We start from the raw sequence: 6000 nt of genomic DNA on the forward strand, positions 1-6000 counted from the left end.
GAAGCCACCGTCCTGCGCCGCACGACATCGAACGAGGAGAAGGGAAATCCCCGCCACCGCTGACGTCGACCAGATCGGCGGCGCACAACGGCGGTGGCGAGGGAGGGAGCTGGAGGCGGCGGACTAGCCCCGGCGGCGGCGAGGGAGGGAGCTGGAGGCGGCGGACTAGGGTCCACCGGTGTTCTTGGAATGTATTCTCATCCTAGCCTCATTAACGTTCAATTCTTCCTGCAAGAATTTCAAAATATAAGCTTTTTTGGAAACTACAAAGTAGTATGGTGTTGATGATCAGAATATGTGGGCAGAAAGCTTACTTCTTGTTTGAAGTTTGTTCTCACTAAGGTTGTAGCACTTGATATTCAACAACGTAAGGCTGTGGTTTTGCAGAAAGGTTGTAGCACTTGATATTCACTAAGGTTGTAGCACTTGATATTCAGATACAAGAATGAAGGCAAAATATATTCTTCAGTATGAAATAGAAGCATCATGCACAGAGAGCATCTTTGAGGTTGAATTTTTTAGAGATATTTATAGAACACATATGCAGAGTCAGGGTAGCACAGTAGCTAGCTAGGTAGCAAAACAGGATAGTGGACAGCTCTGGATTCTGGAAGCCTTTGACGGCATCAGCTACAGGAAGCACTCTGCAGGACAACGAAACATGGCAGTATAATTTAGAATTTCTTAGAATCATTATAGTGAAAAACTTTTCTTGGATTTATTGTACTGTAGCATATACCTTTATAAGGCAATGGACCATGCTTTTATGAATACAGTGTAATTTTGCAGCTCCCAGTTCACTTGGCCTCCTTTGCAAAAAAAAAAAGTTCACTTGGCCTAACGTAGGAAAATACTACTCCCTCCGTGTCATCGTGCATGTGTGTATTGAGAACTTCTGAATTTGAGTACAAATTTGGAAAAAATTCAAGGTGGACTGTAACGGGATCGAGGACTTGGTCGACCCAAAGTCGGTAGAACTAATGCTGATCAAATGATCAAATGTCTCCCAATGGATCGGTAGCACAAGGTGAGACACGACCCCAGTTCAAAATCTTGGAATCATCAAGGTTGAAGGCTATTAACACAAACTGCAAATGATCAAATGCGTCCCAATGGACCGGTGGCACAAGGTGAGACACGACCCCGGTTCAAAATCTTGGAATCATCAAGGTTCGACGCTACTAACACAAACTGCAAATGATCAAATGCGTCCCAATGGATCAGTAGCACAAGGTGAGACACGACCCAGTTCAAAATCTTGGAATCATCAAGGTTCAAGGCTACCAACACAAACTGGCCACGAGCTTGCTCAGATTTATTTTGCAAGCATTTGCTTCAGCCGAAAACTACAAAGCAATCCCAAACAAGAAGATAATTTCACCGAGCTGTTCAGGGAGACAAACTGTCTTTCCTATATATCAACACCACATTGCCAGATGCATTTATCCTTCACTGATATCAGGCAAAAATGATCATTCAACTTTAGGGAAAGTTTATAAAAAACAAAAAAAGATGTCTTTCCGTCGCCGGGACTTGAACCCGGGTCTCAAGGGTGAGAGCCGAGTATCCTAACCACCTAGACTACGACGGATTTGTGATAATGCACACACTAAAGTTTTAGTGTTTTCGTGCACCACATACAAATGAACGGTGGAGGTGAGTGGCAGCTTTGCTTTATTCAAACATGACTAGAAGACATCAACAAACCGAGAAAAATCCACATTTGCTCTAATTTGATCCATTACATATTTTGATTGGCGCCAAGCACGCGAACACATGGATTGTCATCAATTCAGACAAAGCGGATCCACTACATAATTTTGCTTTCACTGAGCACTGTAAAAAGATATCTCAAACTGTCTATTGCTAACACAACATCCGACGGTCTTAAAACTACTGAAGAAACGAATGTGATTTCTTGTGTACTTCCACGAAGATATCCAAACAAATGACGAGAAAGCTAATTATGTGACAAGCGCTTTGTTGCTAAATACGTAAAGGTATCGGAAATAACCCACACAACTTTTACGGTATGAACTCTCACACAAACGCACAAATTATTTGACAACTTTAATATATCCAACCAAATGACCATACAACTAATTAGGTCGTCACTCCAGACCTATACCCCCTGAGAAACTAATCAAACATCTTTTGATTATCTCAAACCAACTCAACTTGAATGTGCACATTATTTGGCTTTATTATGAAGTACGATGTATGCCTTTTCTCTAAAACAAATATGCACAATATGTAAAATTGATGAATTTTATTTCTTACTTTTCTTCATAACAATGTTGACTGAATATTGTAAGGATTGAAAACCTTAAATTGTAAATTATATACTAAATAAGTTGTCTTACATCTCAGCTCAAGTGAAAGATCATTGAAAATTCAGTGTAAAAATTGAAAAGGAACAAATTTTAACATGATGAAGTATCTAATAGAATGTGAATATTGTGATATTGTATGTCTCCATTCTCACATGAAATTCTCTGCAGCACCAAGACCATAATGATTGCTGTCATTTCAAAAAAGACCTCTCTAAATGGTGATGCTTTGTAGCACAACGTCGTTAAAAAGGGGGTTGAGTTAGGGCAAGTTCTTTTCCAGCTTCTAGCAGCTTATTGTCAAAATAAGCCCGAAGCTCAAAGGAACTTGATTTAGGGAAGTTGGCTTAACTTATTTCCACCGCTCCATCCTTCACAATGAAAAAAAGCTGGGGAAGAGTGGATTCCCGAAGCTTATGACTTAAGGTCAAAGGGGTATAACAAAAGGGTACTGTCGTTCGCTCATATTACAATGGAAATGCCCCTCCCAGTCAGTGTCACACCTGACACCCAACGCTCGAAAAAAATGCTGAGGTTCTCGCGAGTCGCGACCCCTCTCGCTCCCGCACCAGAGGAAAAAGCTATGGTTCCTCGTTCCTAGCCACCGTCGCCGGTCCCCGCCTCCTCTGCTCCCCTACGCGACCATCAACGACCATAGGCCCGGCTGGTAGGCCCTCTCTCGCCACTGTTGTTGCCTTCCTTGTGACCTCTCCACCCTTGTCGCGAGCAGGGTTCCACTCCGACAGACGACGCGCAAGTATGACCGGTGCTCCATTCCGGCAGACGCCGCACAAGTCCGACCGATGCTCCACTCCGGCGGACGACACGCAAGTCCGGCCGGCGCTCCGTTCTGACAAACGACGCGCAAGTCCGATCGGTGCTCCACTCTGGCGGACGGCGTGCAAGTCCGGCAGGCGCTCCATCCGGCGGACGACATGCAAGTCCGGCCATCGCTCCACTCCGGTGCTCAACTACGACGGCCCACCATTCCCCCTCCCCTCCCCTCCACCCAGTGTGTGTGGTTGTGAGGCCATGCAGAAGAAGCTCATCCAAGGGCATTACGGACTTTCACAGACTACACCATAGATAAGCTGAAAAAAGAGGCATTGAAAAGAACTGGCTAACTTATTATGTGAAGCTTATTTTTACAGGAGCTTATTTACAATTTATTTTCATAGGAGATTATTTTCATAACATAGCTCAAAAGAACTGGCCCTTAGGAGGGGAACTTTTAATATATTTATCAATGCGGCTTGGTTGGGGCCTTCGGTTTTAAATGTTAGTGTTCAGAGTAAGGTCTAGGTATGCGGATCCGACAATTTGCACCCCTTCGTTAAGTTTGATAGAAATACCGAAATGTGTTGTTAAGGTGGTGGCTTCAGACTTATTGATATGTTACTTTGTAAGGTATTGGTGAATAATTAATAATGTGACTGCATGCATCGACTTGATGCAGAGGCCGGATGTCATCCTCCTATTTGAAAAAAGCAAAAGACTGAAAAGCGACGAACTAAAGAGCACAAACATCATAATCATGAATTTTGAACATGTAATCATTATGTGGTAATATGAATATGATACCACTCCGTAGATATAAATACCATCGAGGCCGATTTAAACTTTTCATAACAAGTGTAAACATGTACCATCGAAGCCGGAACATTTAAAGGGACATAACATGCTAACATACCATATTATGATTTATTTTAAATGCCCATTGATATTTTAGATAACACATTTTAACTTTTTAATTAATACAAACTTAGCATGGGAAAACATAACTCGCCAAACTTTTATTATGTGGGAGACTGGCTGCCGCAAGGAAATAGAGGCACTATTGTGAGGCTTGGTGGCGATGCGGCTCTAAGCCCACATGGTATACTAATTGTGTTGTCGGGCAAGTTGGCGTGTCGTGATGTATTATTTTTCAATGATTGCAGACAAGGAAGATGTTGGTTGGCTTCATTCCAATGGCTAAATGGCGAGCCAACTGACTTCTTTCCTAAAATCAGTCAAACCATTAGCACTCGTCTTAACTTTATATTAGTATCCAACCAAGTACAAGAAACACATTCGGTTGAAAGGGTGGAGGTACAAACTCAAGCAAATTAAATAAAAAATAGAACAATCCAGTTACTTGTCTCCATCCACTTTATCAATGAGTTCTTATGACATTTATTTATTTTTCAACCTCCCATCAAGTGTTCATGCATATATATAGTCCCATCAATTATGGTTCATAGTGATCACATAGCCATAAACAGATATAGAAAGATGCTCATCTAGTGTGCCAACATATTTCATCTTTGAGTGAGCTAGTCCTGGTGGATAGAACCCAAGACAATTCCCTCATTTTACTTTGTTAAAGTCATGTTTTTAGGCAATAAAAACACCCATTACGCCACGTGCACACACTACCACAAACATGTTAATTAGATTTGGGAGACATTAGGAAATGATTAGCTTAAAGCTCATGTTGGCCCAACGGTGCATGTACTATGCATTATTGCTCCATGTTGCTATGATGTACTATGCATCATTAGTTCACGTTGTGATGCTGCACACTGCCAATCCGATCAACACCAAAATGTGTCGCTAAGTATTCGCTTACCCCAACTGAAGGCTGCTTTGGATGCCACTATGCTTAAAGGAATTGCGAGAAATTTACGGGACATAGATGCCAATATAGGAAACTTTCTGGCATGCCTCTTCCACCAACCCAAGACATCAAAGCCAGAACCATCGTCCTCACATGTTTCTTCCAAGTATGCATCAAACTCAGACTTGTGTACACGTGAGTGACCTGCGACGAGACTTGTGCTGGGCAAACTCTTCTTCCAACTTCATTTTTCCTGCAATAGGTGATCCAATAATGGCATTGCCTTGACTAGAAGGTGTCGAGTGTGCACTGCTTATCGCTGCAAGTAGCTCATATTCGTTGACATACTTTCCCACCCACTCTAAAGCAATCTTCACTTGTTTTGGTCAAAGGCAACTTTTTCTACGATGGTTAGGCTCTACATTCTCCTTCTCCTCGGGATCCCAATATTTATCGAGCTTTGTTTGTATCGCTATCGCCAATTCCTTCAACACATAAAAGGTCTGCCAACCTGAATCTTTCAATGCATGGTAAATACAAAGCACAACTGACAGAGACTTATGTGTAGTTGGCTTCCTATGAGCTGAAGCAATTAAGGTAAGCTCTTCAAAAGCTTTAAGAAAGTCACAGATAGGTTTTGCTTTCTTCCATTCTTGCTCACTCGGAGACACAAGGTTCCGTTTAAAAAAAAAACACAAGGTCGGCGGAGCCAGTCGGAGTCCAGATCCGAGACCTGCAGGACCAGGAAACACATACGTACGCCGATCAAATGATCAAATGCCTCCCAGTGGATCGGTTGCACAGCCACGGCCCCCAATTCAAAATCTTGGAATCATCAACCTACAGGTTCAAAGCTACCAACACAAATTGGCCACCAGCTACAAAGTGGCCACCATCAACACATTTACCTTGCAAGCATCTGCCTTTCACCAAAAACTACAAAGCAATCTCAAAATGAAGATAATTTCACTGTTCAGCGTGGCAAACTGTCTTTCCTATATCAACAACGCATTGCCAGATGCATTTATCTAACTTTAGGGAAAGTTTATAGAAATGCAAAAAAAAAGATCA

The 6000-nt window shown here is 42.3% G+C and overlaps 1 non-coding gene across 1 annotated transcript; it reads right to left on the bottom strand.

The window, feature by feature from the left end:
• Nucleotides 1–1518: 1518 nt before the first annotated feature.
• On the bottom strand, nt 1519–1591 carry TRNAE-CUC. Its single transcript has one exon. It is a non-coding gene; the product is annotated as a tRNA-Glu (tRNA).
• Between the last annotated feature and the right edge of the window lie 4409 nt (nt 1592–6000).

Source organism: Hordeum vulgare, chromosome 7H, assembly GCF_904849725.1.
Source record: "Hordeum vulgare subsp. vulgare chromosome 7H, MorexV3_pseudomolecules_assembly, whole genome shotgun sequence".
Taxonomy (NCBI): domain Eukaryota; kingdom Viridiplantae; phylum Streptophyta; class Magnoliopsida; order Poales; family Poaceae; genus Hordeum; species Hordeum vulgare.